Raw genomic sequence first — 16,797 nt, 5'->3', positions numbered from 1 at the left:
AAGCAGAGAGGATAGATGCAAAGGGGAGGGAAGGGTTGTGGGAGAGAAAGAGAGAGAGGGAGAGAGAGAAGATAGAGTTAACTAGAATGGAATGAAACAAGACAGAATGGACTGGATTTGAGTGGGATGGAATGGAATGGAATGGAATGGAGTGATAGAACAGGATGTAATGAAAAGGAAAGAGGAGGAAAGAGGGAGAGAAGGAAGGCGTGGGGAGAAAAACATTCCCAGATACTCTTTCTACTCTGGAGCCATGAACCTTCCAGTCTTTTAATCAGTGTGAAGTATATTTTGCTATGATATACAAAATAATCAGTATAAGGAAGATTCCGGAGAAGAAAATTCCATGAGCAAGACTATCTCAGATTATGTCCAACTGCTTGTTAATGCTCTCATCCATCTCCAGCTGATGTGATGACAAGGAAATTTCTGGTTGACATCAGCTGCTAGGGGACAACATATAGAGAAAACAGTCTCTAAGGCAACACAACACCAAACTGGCAGGGGATGACTAGATGGAAACTCAACACATGAAATTGCATTTGCAAACAGCCAGCTGGTACACAAGCCCATTGGGACCACTTTGTAAACAGCCGCATTCTATACCAGCATGAGCTTCCCATAACAGGGAGGGCAGGATCCAATGAGCTAACAGTCCTGAAAGGCCACCAAATGTCTTACTGACCTCCTTGTCCTTAGAGTCCCAAAGTATGCTAAATTCAGGTGTAAAATGTTTCAGACTGACAAATGCATGTTTTAGGACTAGATTTGTTTGCTATTAGATCTTCACTTGGAGTTTTTCTACCTGTTGATCACTCTGAAAAACAATGGTGACTTTAAAATTTCACATTAGTCAATACTATGATTCAAGTTTTTCATTATAGTTATGGTTCAAACTTCCCATAATGAAATGACAGGGCTCCGGGTGTTTTTTATTTTATTTTCTCTTTCCTACTTCTTTTACTTTAATATATATTTTATTGATTTCAGAGAGGAAGGGAGAGAGAGAGAGAGAGAGAGAGAGAGAGGAGAGAGAGAGAGAGAAATGCCAATGATGATAGAAAATCATTGAACAGCTGCCTCCTGCATGCCCCTCACTGGGGACCAAGCCACAACCCAGGCACGTGTCCTGACTGGGAATCAAACCATGACCTCCTGGTTCATAGGTTGATACGCAACCACTGAGCCACTCTGGCCGGGCTCTTTTCTACTTCTTACTCCCAGGACTTACTTTGGCTCTAACTTCTTAGTGGTGAATCCTATTTTAGTTCTAAACCCCCGAAGCTATCTCCAAATGTTAGAGAAGCTCCCAGGCAAGAATTCTGCCGGTAAGGAAGGCAGATACAACTCTGAAAAATAAAATTTCCCTTCACCCAACCAAAGTAGCAACTAAGATACTTTCAATTGTTGGCTATTGCCTCAAGACCTTTATTGATTTGATTTTATTTTTAAATATATATATATATTTTATTGCTTGTTTTTTACAGAGTACAGAGAGGAAGGGAGATAGAGAGTTAGAAACATTGATGAGAAAGAAACATCAATCAGCTGCCTCCTGCACACCCCCTGCTAGGGATGTGACTGCAACCAAGGTACGTGCCCTTGACCGGAATCGAACCCGGGACCTTTCAGTCCACCGGCCGATGCTCTATCCACTGAGCCAAAGTGGTTTTGGCTGACTTTAATCAATGACAGAAGTTAACAATTGCTTTCTTTACTCAAAGATGTGAATGCTTTAAGTTGGAGGTGACAAATGAAGTGTAACTCTCAGAATGTCATCAGAGTGAGCATATTTTTCCTTACATTTGGGAGACACAGTTTTGGGCTATATTACCAAGTTACTCTGCATTCCAAAGGAAGGCCTCTTAATAAAGATAGTATATTTATAAAATAGAGTAAAGCCTAATATCCTATACATAAATCAAGGAAGGAAGGTGTGTTTTTTTTGTTTGTTTTTTACATTTACTATTTTTTACATTTCTGTTCTCTGCTATAAGAATATATTTATTTGACCAAGTTACCCTTTTTTCATTAAATCCACACATAATTATCAATTTTCAATAAGATGCTTGGATATGCAAGGTAGAATAAAATCTTTATAATGATAGCTAATGAATTAATTGGGATACTATTATATTTCACGTAGCAATCAATATCTTCTCTCAACTTAACTCCCAGTCTTTGGGCCTAGTTGCTTTCGCAAAAATAAAAACAGAAATTGATTATATTAAGCTCATGAGCTTCTGAAAAGACACTGTAATTCTAAGGCAAACAAGTAATAGTTTTGAGAAAATCAGCAGTTTAGAGTATCAAGAGCCTGTGCCTCTGGAGCATCAGATTCCAAGACCCAGACACAAAAACGAGATACAAAAGGACTTATGAGAGTCAGAATAAATTATTGCCATCAGCCCAAACTAGGTTACAAGCACACAGGATGGCAGGGCGGTAGAAGAAAAGTTATAAATGAAGCAGTGGGTTTAGTGCTTGGAGGCTCTCTCTGAAGGAGGCACTATACTATAAGCATTCTCAGTCTCAGTCTCTGATGACAATATGGATGGCTGGCCCTCCCTGAGGATTAAGTGCAGTTGTATTTATCAGCAGATCCCAGCCAGGACGGAATGTGAACACTTGGCTGGGAATCCCCGCCGCCCCCAACCCCCCCGGCCATGTCCTCTTAGACCTTAGCTATCAACCAAGGAGGATGAGAATGGGAGGAGAAAAAAGTTATAATTGAGTGGCTTTAAACTTGAATCAAGTTTGTATTTCCAGCTTATCTAATACAAGTAGAAGATCTGGCAACACCAGTGGCTTCTGCAGTTTCTTCACTGGAAACTGGTTATTTTCTGTCCCCCCTAAACTTAGTTCTTTAGTTTACCTCAATCCCTACCACTCCTTAGTGTCTTAGTGTCTTATTCTTGGAGCACTTCATTTATTTAAATGACTAGTCTGGGGCATGTGGTATTTAAGTGCCTATCTTCAGTTTAGGGGACAAAACAAGGAAAGGAACTGCTTGAAAGATATATGTTTAGCTGGAGAATAAGAATTATATTTATTAAATTAAACTTGGTCAATGACATTACCACTTCATGCCCATTGAATTCAGAGCTGTTTTACCTAAGAAGTCAATGCCTGCTTTTCTCATAAAGAGAATGCCACTTAGACCCCATGTGACAGGAAGAATAGAAGCTTAAGTACCCTCTTGGATATAAGTGGATATAATAATTATATAAATATATACACACAGGTGTATATACATATATGTATGTCTACATTTGTATGTGTGTCTATCTATGTGTGTGCACATGAATTCGCCCCCCCTAGCACGCAGCAAATTTGTCATTATCTTCCTGTAGCAAAGCTTAGTTTGAGAAGAGCCGGCTCTCAAGTTACAATTATGAAAACAAAACTGGTTTCTGCTTAATTTTGTAGATACCAGGTTTGCATACAGCATTAGCCATTTTCCTGTACATTTCCATTAGTAATGTCTTTGCTGATTAGTTTTTTCTAAATTAGCATGTTTATCCATTAGCATATCAATATTGCTGCCAACCATCCTCTTAATTTTTAGTTTTCTTGTTGCAATAAAAAAAAAATTTGCCAATAAAAGCAGGCATTTCTTAAAGCTTTAATTAACTCCAGCACAATTCCTTTTTGCTTCCTTAATAATAGTATGTAATATTTACTAAGATTATAGATTTTGCTTTATTCAAAACTACCACTCACGCGAATAAGCAAAATCTTCACATTTTTCGGGTTTGGCATTAACACAGTCTCCTCTTGTCCAGGGAGTTTTTTGTTTTTTGTTTGTTTTTAATTTCTGGAATGCTTTAGAAATACTGTAAAATTTCAAAATAAGCATCAATAAAACTTTAAGGGGACAAGGATTTCATCAATGTGAGAATTTTTCTGAGTAATTGTTGAAATTAGGTGGATTTTCAGTAACCATGTGGAAGGAAAAGGATGACTGTCCAAACTCGAATTCTCTTGGCAAAGTCTCCTTTTCAATATTATCTCACCACAAATAAGCAGAATTCTGTCTGACTCATAGCTTTGATGTGTACAATTATATAAATTTAAAGTCACCTACAGAGAATAACTAACACTATGTTTAACAAAGTACACAGGAAGCAAGTTAAAATATACAGTCTGTGAAAGACTCTTGTCGACAGTGTTATTCAAGGTGGGTTCTTTTGACTACAATAATTAAATATCTGCAATAGCTTTCTTTCTTTCTTTTTTTTTCTGCTGAGTCTGAGGAGGCATTAAAGTTATGCTTACCCAATTCCAAGCACTGTCTTATTAAGGTAAGTGCTGGTAATTATAAATCTTTACGTTTAAGTGTAGGGTTTTTTCACACCTTTCTGGTGATTCAGAAGAAAAACGATGAAGTTGGTGATGCTGATGACTATATTTCACAGACTGTTTGTGGGGGTGTAACTTGTCACTATCTTTCTGGAGGGCAAGTTGTCAGTATTTCTCAAATGAGAATCCCCTTTGACCTAAAAGTTCCACTTGTGAGAATTATTCCTAAGGACATAATTGGAGAAGAAAGCAAAGACGAATGTGAAAAATATTTGTAATGGGGGAAATGAAAAACAGTCTTAATACCCATCGATAGAAATTGGTTAAATAAATTATGAAAATCCAATCAGTGGACTACTAGGAAGTCATAAAGATGGATTGAATAAATCTCTCTGTGTCATATATATATATATATATATATATATATATATATATATATATATGACAGGTTATTATTTATTAGTAAAAGTTTAAATACAGTTATAGAATAATATACATGATATGATATAGTAAATATATTTATATATGTAAATACAGAACACTGGAAAGATGGAAACTAAAAATTGTAAAACTGTCAATCCTCCAAGTCCAATTATGAAGGCATTTTCAGTTTTTTATTTATTTACTTCTTTATTGTTTAAAGTCTTCACAACTATCAAGTTGTAGTACAGAATTGTTCATGTTATTTATGTTGGTGCTGTGTTCCAGCGTCCAAACACTCACTGTTCTCTTTTCACTTTATTCTTCCTTTTGAGAGAAGTCCCTGTCCTGTGCTCTTGGCTGAGACAGTGGCCCCGCCCCCCATCCCCAAGGGTGTTGAAGAGACCAGATCTTTGTTCTTTTCACTGGGAGCTTTAAGGAACACAAGTGATGCTCTTTTTCCTAAGACTTTGATGCTGAACAGAGTGACTCAGAGACATGGGAGAATTTAGCTATAAGATTCACTGTAGGGCCAGAGGTGGCATGGAACCCAGCCATTCCTCTAGGTGACTCTTGTTCTGGGTCCTGCTGCCCAGCTCTTGGAACATTCCAGGTTCTGGTTGTTTTTTTTTTGTTGCTTTTTTTTAAATATATTTTATTGATTTTACACAGAAAGGAATTGAGAGGGACAGAGAGTTACAAACGTCGATGAGAGAGAAACATTGACCAGCTGCCTCTTGCACACTCCCCACTGGGGATGTGCCCACAACCAAGGTGCATGCCCTTGACCGGAATCGAACCCGGGATCTTTCAGTCCGCAGCAGACGCTCTATCCACTGAGCCAAACCGGTCCCGGCCATAGTCTTGCTTCTGACTACTATGTATGTTTTGCTTCATGAATAAGGAAAAAACTATTTTTTATTTATGTAATGAAAGAAGTAGCATAGACTGTTTAGAAATAAAATCCAAAACCCTTGTAATTCCAAATGGGCAGAATATGGGGCAATCTGATAAATTATATGGACAACAAAAAAACATGACTGAGAATAAAGGTCAAAGTGTGTGTCTAACCATGAGCATCTGACAGGCGTCTTCAAACTACGGCCCGCAGGCCACATGCGGCCCGCAGAGGAGTCTGATCCGGCCCGCCAGGTTTTTTGGGCAGTGAGCGCAGCCGAGGTGTTACAGTAGGAATTAGTAGTTCATATAGTCCAGCCCTCCAGCTCTCTGAGGGACCGTGATCTCGCCCCCACTTTAAAAAGTTTGAGGACCCCTGGAGTATATTTAGTATATGTCAGGAAGAAATTCACCTCTATGTTTCACTTTTCATAAAATAAAACAAGGGCTTTAATATTAAGGGTTTAATTCTTATTGTTCACTGTGGATTTATTGAACTATGAGTCCCTTGAGGAGGCCAGGTTAATTTATTTCATATGAAACAGGTATCTTCTGTATTGAAAAGTGTTATATTTTATTCATCTTTCAATTGCCTGAACTATCCAGCCCTGTATCTTTTCCTTCCTAAGATTAGATAGATTTATGGAATCACAAATAATAATAGATTTATAAACAAGTAATATTGAAATAGTTTATATCACGACTTCTTCAAAGCTGAAGACATAAATGTCCCCCTTTTAAATATGTGAATAATTCAAGAAAAGGTATTTCTTTAAACTTTTCCAGTATTCATATCTAAGAACATAAAATATTTTCACAATACAAGTACATTTACCAAGAGCAAATGTTTAAACAAAAGAACCAGGGTTCTTAATGAAACACCCTCAGGAAAATGTTTAAACTTTGCCCTTAAGTTTACTTTGTTCACTAATAGGCTTCTATTTCGAGAAAAGAGTAGGAAGGATAAGTTCAAGAGTAGGAAGGGTAAGTTCAATGTGTTAATAAGAAAAAGTAATAATATTTAATTAATTCTGGCTGAACACACATGCTTTAATATACTTGGCAATATCATTCCATCACACGATATGATAATTTAATGGAACTTTTTTATTTAAATTGCTGGCAAGTTTATGAAATTATAAAGCAAATAGGCCATGCACTTGGGTGTAATTGACTGTATAAATGTGTTTTATACTATACTGTCGGCAAATTAGCCAATCCCTGTCATAGAATCAATTATTATCTAGCTGAATTCCGCAAACACAATAGCAGAAATATTGCATTTATACAAAAATCACCATGATTGTTAATCTTACATTGTGCATCTTAAAGCAAGGCAATAAACATTTATACACTGGATAATCGTCTAAAGATAATGCCACTGCCAAATGATGCACATTTAAAGATTCCTTGTTGTCTGAGACAGTCATCTGGGTTTTATTTGTGCTTGCCTCTCCGGATCAATGAAGAGGATAATGGAAGCTTCAGTGGTTCAAGTCAAGTAGGGATTCAGGCATTTGACCTCCATTTAAGGGATGCACACTGCCCAAAGCTAGCATAACATGGTGTGTGCATACCTTGCTCCTGAGGCTTGAGAAATCATGACAGTGTTATGCATTTAAACAGAGCTATCACTTTCTAAGTTCTCTCATGCACACTCTATCTTGTTACCTCTTTGAGTGAGAAACTATATTATGGATGACCCAGAGAAGAACTCTGCTCATTCAGTGTCTAGTCTGGCTCAGCACAGTCAGCGCAGTTTATTGGAAACAGGAGTGAAGAGCAGGCTCCCACATGTTTCCCGTCCTCTTCAGGCATCCCTATAGTATTCCCTGCCCAGGCTGCCGTACACTAATTGTTGGAAAAACTCTTGATGACAAGCTTCTCAGATTCTGAAGTTGTCATGGATGCAGCGGGCTCTTGAGATAACATTTTCAAACTGAATCCCATGAGACAAAAGTATACTGTCTCCAGGCCGTTTGCATTTAAGCCTCGAAGAGGTCTGTGATGCTTGCTTCACTTGTCTGATGAGGAATCTGAGGCTTAAAGTGTCAGAGAGATTTGGCCAAGATTACATATATAGAAAGTGAAAGTTTGGGTGTCCATCCCACATAGGCTGATTCGAGGTTTTTTGTTGTTTTTTTTTCTACTAAGACAACAACCCAAACAGCAAGGCCCTCTTCTCCCAGATGCTGATAAGAAACCAAGTAGGGCCTGGCTGGTGTGGCTCAGGGGTTGAGTGTCCACCTATGAACCATGAGGTCATTGTTCAATTCCTGGTCAGGGCACATGCCCAGGTTGAAGTCTTGATCCCCAGTAGGGGCATGCAGGAGGCAGCTTATCAATGACTCTCTGTCATCATTGATGTTTCTATCTCTCCATCCCTCTCCCTTCCTCTCTGAAAACAATAAAAATATATTTTAGCTGAAATAGGTTTGGCTCAGTGGACAGCATTGCTCTGTGGACTGAAATGTCCTGGGTTCGATTTTGGTAAAGGACATGTACATTGGTTGTGGGCACATCCCCAGTAGGGGATGTGCAGGAGGCCCCTGGTGGATGATTCTCTCTCATCGATGTTTCTAGCTATCTATCCCTCTCCCTTCCTCTCTGTGAAAAATCAATAAAATATATTTAAAAAATATATATATATATTTTAAAGAAATGAGTGTAAAGCAATAATGCTAAAATATATTCAATGCGGAACCCAGTGAGCATATGCTTTACAAGAATATTTTTTACCTTAAAGAGAGGACATTGTTTTTCCTCTCATCATTTCAGCAGGGAGTGCAATTCTTTAAATATCCAAAGGAAGCATGTTATCTCCTCTTTGTCTTTTGCATGATCACTTACACATATTTTATAATATGCCATTTGTTTTAATAGAGGTTTGCCTGTGTGGTTTTAAGCATTTGGACATCCCTTCCTACTGGAAATTTTTCTTTCACCTAAGATTTTCTTTTTGTTGTTTTTTAAAAGGCCTTGAATTGAATCAGTTTCTCCTCCACTGCATTTTCCTCCTCCTCTTTATCCTTTGAATTTCTTCTGAGCCTTACTTACTCTCACTACTGTTTTGGTAGTCAAGCCACACTGCTTGGAGAACTGTATCTACCAGCAATTTGCTTTACTGGCACTGAGATAGAGAAATGGCAAAGTGAGAAGAGATTCTGGCATTGAGTTAGTGGGTTTTCATTTCTATTTGGTTCTGTGTTTGTATGATGTTTAATTAATATTTGACAATAGTGAAAAGCATCATATGAATAAAGCCTTGCTTCAAGCTACAACTATATTTAGTATAAGCAAATGCATTTTTAAAAACTTAATAGCTTCTACCATGAGGTTGACCCATCTTTAGGATATTTAAAGATCCAGTAAGCTCTTAAAAATCTACAGAGATCTTTCTGTACAAGATCTTTTGTGAAATAAATATTTGTTGGTCTATGATCACTTCCTGCTCCTTGCTTCAGGGAGAAATGGAGGCACTAGAATATGGTTGTGACTTTTATAATAAAACAAAGGTAGCTCTCGAGAAACTTCAAAACAATCACAGATGATGAAACAGATTTTCTAACATAGGCATTAGCGTAAAGGTTTATTTCCAACTTAGATCAACTGTAACTTTAATTTCTACATCTTTCTGAATATCCTTTTACAGCCGCTGAAGGATAGTGGATTTTCCCCCATCTACCTTGCCCTCAATCTGCAAAACATTAAAATATGATAAAAAGAAAAGCAGCAATTTTTACCACTTCATCAATAAACATTTCAGGTTTAGAAAAGAGGGCAACAATAATTTGTCCTTGAAATGTCAAGAAGAGCTCGGGTGATGTGGATTAAAACCTACTTCAACCATAGAGCTTACATCTTTTTGTTGGTGACATCATTCAGTGAATACTTGTTAATTTATTTAGAATTTGCAGTATGCAAAGCATTCAGATCCTGCAACAATGCTCTTAACTTAGTGATTGAACCGATTGAACTCCAACTGCCTGCTAGAAGTCTTCAACTGGATATCCCAGTCATTCCAGCTACAATTCCAAAGGCACAGAAAAATCCAGTCTCCCTAAAATGTGCTTCTCTTGTAGTATCCTGATTTGGGGAAGCATAGCTACCCACTCTAGAAATCTGCCTAGTTGAGAGACCCAGTCTAAAAATGTACAAGTCATCTTAAACCACTTTATGTAAACCAAAGAACGGCCAATCAATTAGTCCTCAAGACCTACCCATACTGTCTCAGAGATAAATTTCTTTTATTATCTGTAGTTCTGAAATTTATCATTTTCTCATACCTAGCTGTGTAAGCAATTCCATAACACAATACAGTAAGTTTTGACACTTTCTCAATTTATTCTCCATGGGCCACTAACTTTTTTACTTAAAAACTAAGTTCATATGTCATTCTCCTGCTTCAAAACTCTTCTGATATCCCCATCTCTGACAGGATACACTTCCAGTCACTTAGCATGATGACAAGGTACCTCTGATCTTGCCCAGTATAGTTCTCCATTCTTGTCTTTCTACACACTGAGGTTGCTCCCACCATGCTTAATGTGATGTTGTGATTGGTATCTAGACTCATGAATATTTCCAGGACTGTGAGTGTCATTTTTTACAAATCAATCCCCATGGGCCTGAAATTACTCATGTATTAAATGTAGATAAAATATTAAATATTTTATGTAGATGGTGTGAGGATTAAAATAGACTAATAAAAGTAAAGCCCTTGAACAGGCTTTGGCACATGGCAGATTTGCAACAAATATTAGCCCTTATTGTGGTTATTATCACCTAAGTATTACTTTTAGTCTAGGAAGCTTTTATTCCCCTTATCCTCAGGGAGAAATCTGATTCTTCAAGACCATCCTCTTTGGGAAGCCATCTGTGATTTAGCAGAGAGAGGAACTCCATCTCTATACAGAGTGGGTCAAAAGTAGGTTTACAATTGTGAGTATGCAAAGCAGAGTTTATTCTACTATTTTTATTTATTGTATAATTTTCCATACAAACAACAGTAAACCCACCCTGCACATCTACAGTACTTTCGTCATTTATCTAACTATACACTTTCCTGATTTTAAATCAAATATTGGTTTGAGCATTTGCTTCCTATGTTAAACTTTTATATTATTAAGAATAAATAGAAAATATTATTCCTTTTTTGGATCCCCCAGAAAGCTAGCCAAGTGCCAGCCATTCAGTAGGAGCACAATAACTAATTACTGAATAAACAAACAACATATGTTACATGACACTGGAAAATAAGACTGCTGTGTGATTTATCTAAAAACTTAAGTAGAATTTAGACATTTAAAAAAATCCTAATAATTCATTCCACCCTCAGTATATCTTGTCTTGGGCTGTAGACAACCTTGTTCTTGAACACTCTCTCAAGTGAGATGGGAGATTGGTCCATTCTATTTTTTTCTATACTATGCTTTGGAGTGGAATGTGTGGAACAAAAATATTCTATCTTACCCTATCTTACATATATTTTCTGAGTTTAAGGTATAGTATATCTGTACTAGTAAAATTCAGAAAACATTTAATTTATTTACATGTGATTCTTGCCAGAGATCTGCCAGAAGAGTGTAGATATGAATCAAAAAACGCTGTGATTCATTATTCCCCATATAGAAGTAATTATCTATGCCTATGAGGTTCTCCCAAAGGGACATCATGATATTTAAAACAGGAGAATTTATAGCTCTTCCACATATTTGTATCGTTTAAAAAGTTGATAATACTTTTAAAAGAATTGTATAGAATATATGGGTGCCCTCAGGCCTACAGAGTTCCAATGAATCTTGCCAAATATTACAACTTGATTGGCAATCCTAAGCTTGATCAATGGGTGTGGAATATTAACTTCTCGAGGTGTTAGCCCTTACAAGTACAAATAACGGCTGTTACAGGCTAGGCTTTCTCTGGGATATTTCATCAAGTGTGTTTTGGTGCTTTTCAAGTGTCAGAGGGAATGAGAATTAATTTAGAATGATTGATGATTTGGCAACCATCAAATGAGAATGAGTCACTCCTTTTTCCTTGGCAGTCAAAATTCAGTTCGGGTTTTCTGCTTTCTGTAACCCATGAAAGTAAAATTTTCTATTTTAGTAGAAAAATTTAAATTTTTTTTTAAAGTTTTGTTTAATAGTTTCCTTTGGACACCTCAGTTGATTTGCCAAAACAGGAACCAGAAGAGGCATATGATACGTTATAAAGGCTAATAATTTACACAAACTTTTTCACAGTTGCATACTAAGATGGAAATGGGGTATTTAGACAGGTCCATATACAGCAGCCTTCACTATTTACCAGGTCAGAAAATGATTCAATTCCAGCTTTAGGGGGATATTTTAATAAGTTCACATTTTAACTGCCTGTTCCTGTTCCCCAATCCCTCTGTAGCCAAAGGACCCAAGTTTGAAGGGCTTATCAAGTTATTATCCATTAATTCCATCAACATCCAGTATTTTAGTGCTTCTCAAACTTTAATATGCAAAGATCCTGTGGATCTTCTCTAAAAGCAGATTTTGATTCAATAGTTCTCAGTTGGGGCTACATTTCTAACAAGCCCCCAGGGAATGCTGCTTGTCTGCTGAACACACTTTTAGTTCAAGTGTCAAAGTACAACCTCAGACCTGGGTGAATCCCTTTACTCCTGGTCCCTTAACTATGCAATATGCAAGTACAAAGTAGATATTTCACAATAGTAGGCTAAGGTCCACATTTTGAAAAGAGAAAAATCTTTCAAAAGTCATTTATCAATAGAATTGGAGAGGATTAGAACTGAGAGGTAATGTATCTCCTAATTTCTTTATTTTATAGATAAATAAAACCCTAGAATTACCCATATTTTTAACATTTTTCAGCATAATTTTGTTTTTTATTTTTTTAATTTATTGATTAAGGCATTACATATGTCTCCCTATTTCCCATTACCCCCTGATTGCCCCTCCCCCCCCAATTCATGCCCTCACCGCCCTGTTGTCTGTGTCCATTAGTTAGTTCAGCATCATTTTAGCATTTCAAGTATAAGGAAAGAATATATTTGAAGCTTAATTTCACATTTCTTCTTTTTTTTGAGTTCAAGATTTTTTGTTTGTTTTGTTTTATTTTTAATATATTTTATTGATTTTTTTTTGCCCCCCTCCCTCCCATACATTTCTCAAATTAAAACCATTATGGTGATATAAGGGGCAAGCTTTAAACTCTGTAGGACAATCCAAGCAATGTGCTAGCCATCTGTTATATGTGGTGCTGTAGAAGTTGCTGTTTGTACCTCGTCCAGATCTCTTGATGTCCCCCTTTCCCTGTTGTTGTAAGCGCAGGATTGGAGGGGGGTATCTCTGGGTCAAATGGGAACCTCCTGGCCCAGAGGCTACAAATCCCTACCCCTCACTCCCAACACCCCAACACCTTGATGGATGACTAGGTCATCTTGGGATACCAAACACCAGCTCCCTCACCTCAAGGAAGGCCCAACCCTGTGGTGCATTTCATGCTCTAGAACTCCCCATTTGATCAGGTTGGAGTTAACTCCAAATGAGTTAACCTCCTTGCTTGGTCCTTTCCCTGCCACACCTGGCTTCCTTCACTCCCCTTATCTGAGCACTCCCTTAATCCATCCTTTCACCCAATGGTCCTCATCCCGGGCTCTCCACCTAGGGAACTAATCTGAGAGAGGTTATGCCACTTTCCTCTATCAAAGTCAAGAAATGCCATTTAGCCAAAACCGGTTTGGGTCAGTGGATAGAGCGTTGGCCTGTGGACTGAAGGTTCCCAGGTTTGATTCCAGTCAAGGGCATGTACCTTGTTTGTGGGCACATCCCCAGTGGGGGGTGGACAGGAGGCACTGATTAATGTTTCTCTCTCATTGATGTTTCTTGCTCTCTATCTCTCTCCCTTCCTCTCTGTAAAAAATCAATAAAATATTTAAAAAAATAAGAAATGCCATTTAATTCCAATAAATGCTATTAGGTTCTAAAATAAAAGAAATAAAACCTAAAGAAAGGAACCATCTAAATCAGCGGTCGGCAAACTGCGGCTCGGGAGCCACATGCGGCTTGCGAGCCATAGTTTGCCAATCTGTTGGCTAATGAGTTTGCTGATGCTGAGCTAAATGACAGAAAATGACCCTGTGCTATGGTGATAGTATTAAGTTCTTGAGTTATTCTCACTCTATTTGTGGTTTAGAATATAATAATTTGCTCACACTTAGAAGGAATTACCAGTGTGGATTTTTTGCTTAAGTAGGATGTGATGGGATAGCTCTCTCTGCCAGGAGTATTTACAAGGACAGCTAATGTTATCAGTTCTCCAGCCTGAGCCACAGTCACTTCTGCTCACCCGCAAAAGTGATCAGGCAAAAAAGCCAATGCTCTCACGTGGGAGGGCATACTCCAGATAGTTCAGGTTCATATTGATTGGCTGTGTTCATAGTGCAAAGATGAGGCAATCATCTAAGGATGATGTCTGCTTACTTTACCTTGTTTTTGAATAAGTGGGGGAGATATAAATAAAGTGTTATTCAAGGAGGTGTATAAATAAATTGGCATAATAAGGTGTCATAATTAGGTGCCCATTGCTGTTCCAAACACATTTACATAATTGTCGGTGCTGTGATGAAAATAATTGTTTGCCAGGGTTGCTTCTGTTTCTTACTTAGTATAGTTTGTCTAAGTGGTTGTTTAGAAAATATTCTAAACTCTGATTGTGGAATCATTGTACACAGACTTAAATTTGGTTTATTCTTCAAAAGAAAAGGGCAAATAGTTCATATTTAGAAACTTTATCCATAAGTGAAATTGAGAAAACTTAAAAGTCCCCACCCCACATATATATGTGTATACATATAAATGCCCATGAAGAATTATGTACATGGATTAGACTAATAAAGTTTGCTCTAAATTTCAGCATTTAAAATCTGGAAAGTTCTTTTGAGCATTAAATGTTACTCCTTATTAATGAGTAACTAAGGTCAATTGAAATACATTGAAAATAATATAGCATCCTTCTGTCTGAGAAAGGAAGGTAGAATACAGATGCTCTTGTTGCTTTGCATCTTGGGTCTTGTTGCAAAGATCTTTTATTAATCTCCTATCTTAAAGTCTATACTTTCAGAAATACTCTCTGTAGTGCTCTTTCTCCAGATGTCCCTCACATCCTCAAGTCTTTACACAGATGTCACCATCTCAGAGGGCCTTAGTTTGGCCACCCATTATTTAAATCGTGCTTCACCTGCCTACCCCCCCCCCCCCGCCCACACACACACCACACACATCTTGTCTTGCTCTGCTTTTGTCATTTCTCCATTACACTTGTCCCTTTCTACCAGTCTATACAATTTACTGTTTAATTATGTGTATTACTTGTTAGTCTCTCCACTCTGGGGCAGAGATTTTGCTTTAAAATATTGTAAAAAACAAAAGCTAAAATGAATTTATTGGTTTGCATAAAAGTCCAGGAATAGTCATCTGCAGGCATAGCTGTATCCAGGGTGGCATTTGTTTCTTCACATTTTCTACTTTATTTTCCCCCTTCATCCTAAGGAAAATTTTGCTATGCAACCTCCAGCAACTCCAGTTTACTTTCTACCAACTGAGCACTATCAAAGTAAAGAGGATGTCACCCTTCCAATAGTCCCAGTGTAAGACTAAAGCCTGGCTTTCAAGTCCATTTCGGAATCTGTCATTGAGACCAGGAGTGTAATAGCTCTCATTGGCCAGGCCTAAGTCCCATGCCTATGCCTGGGGCCGCAAGCAGGATCAACTCCTCCTGAAACTCATGCTGTGAGGTTGAGAGTAGTATGGTTTCCCACATGAAAATCAAAGTGATACAAAACTCTTGCATTTGTTAATTATGCATCTCTGCTGAAAATGCCAGCCATTTGTGATTTAAATATTTAAGATATTTTTATTTTGAATTTTGATGCTTGATCCTTAGAGATGATTTATGGATCTGTGAATGTCATGATATACGTTTCTTTTCTGGCCCAACACATTATTGTAGCAATAAAAAATTCACATGATCACCTATAACCAAAGAGCCAAATCCCAACCCATTTTTCAGGTCACAGACTGATGTCATTATACTTCACATTATTCTGAAGGATTTGCTACAAAGTCACTCTGATTCCATAGCTGCTAATTCTGGCACTTAACTCATCAGATGGATATTCTTTATTAGAAAAAGTATTCCTAATATTAAGCAAAATGGGTGTAGTTTTTTTCTTCTTCTAAATGCCCTGTTCTACTACTAGTAACAAGGAATACCTCTTCTGCTTGTAACTTTATTTAGCTTTTAGGTAGACAGTTATATTTCCCCTCAGCCTCCTTCGAGTAGAATGCATATCCCTATGCTCTTACCCTTCTCTCACAGGTCCTGTTTTCCAAACCTTTTATCATTTTTGTGGGTCTCTTCTGAACTACCTACAGCCTGTCTTTAAACATACAATGTCTGATATCCTCCCCTGAGGCAGAGCCATTTCCTCACAAAGCAGAATTGATTCTTTTGTTTAAGGAATTTGTGTGTGTGTGTGTGTGTGTGTGTGTGTGTGTGTGTGTGTGTGTGTGTTGGGGGACACTATTGTATAAAGCCTCTTTTTCTCACCCACAAGTCGGTTATATTATTGCTTAACTGGTATTCCCCAGTTTTACAGCTCTTTGGAAATTTACCAATGTCATCATCAGAACCCTGCACAGATGTACAAAATATAATGAAGCAATTATTTAAAAGAACATAAAAGTAATTGTTGTGTATGTGTGTTTTTTTTTTTAAAGAAAAAAACAACAACCTCCAAGTTGATCCAGCTGTTAACTCTGACCTGCTTTCAGCAGGAAGTTTACATGAAAAGAAGAAAGTATAATCTGCAGGTGTGGACACTCATCCACACAGAATATAAGTGAAAATGAATTGAACTCAGGATATTTGTTGTGCCATTTGGCTTTGTTCACTTAACAAGTTCTTCCTCATTTTTCATAAGCAGGACTTTGAAATTATAATGGACATGGAAATATCATCAAATTACATAAGGCGGGAAAAGTTCCAACTGATACCAAATCATGATTCAGAGGAATCTGCCTGTCATTTTATAATCAGTATGCTGGTCATATTTTCATCATTATAGATATGCCACCATGTTATGTAGTTCCCTGTGAAAAGATGTCATTTAAGGCAATACAC

Source organism: Pipistrellus kuhlii, unplaced genomic scaffold, assembly GCF_014108245.1.
Source record: "Pipistrellus kuhlii isolate mPipKuh1 unplaced genomic scaffold, mPipKuh1.p scaffold_m20_p_11, whole genome shotgun sequence".
Taxonomy (NCBI): Eukaryota; Metazoa; Chordata; class Mammalia; order Chiroptera; family Vespertilionidae; genus Pipistrellus; species Pipistrellus kuhlii.
This window is presented reverse-complemented; position numbering follows the sequence as displayed.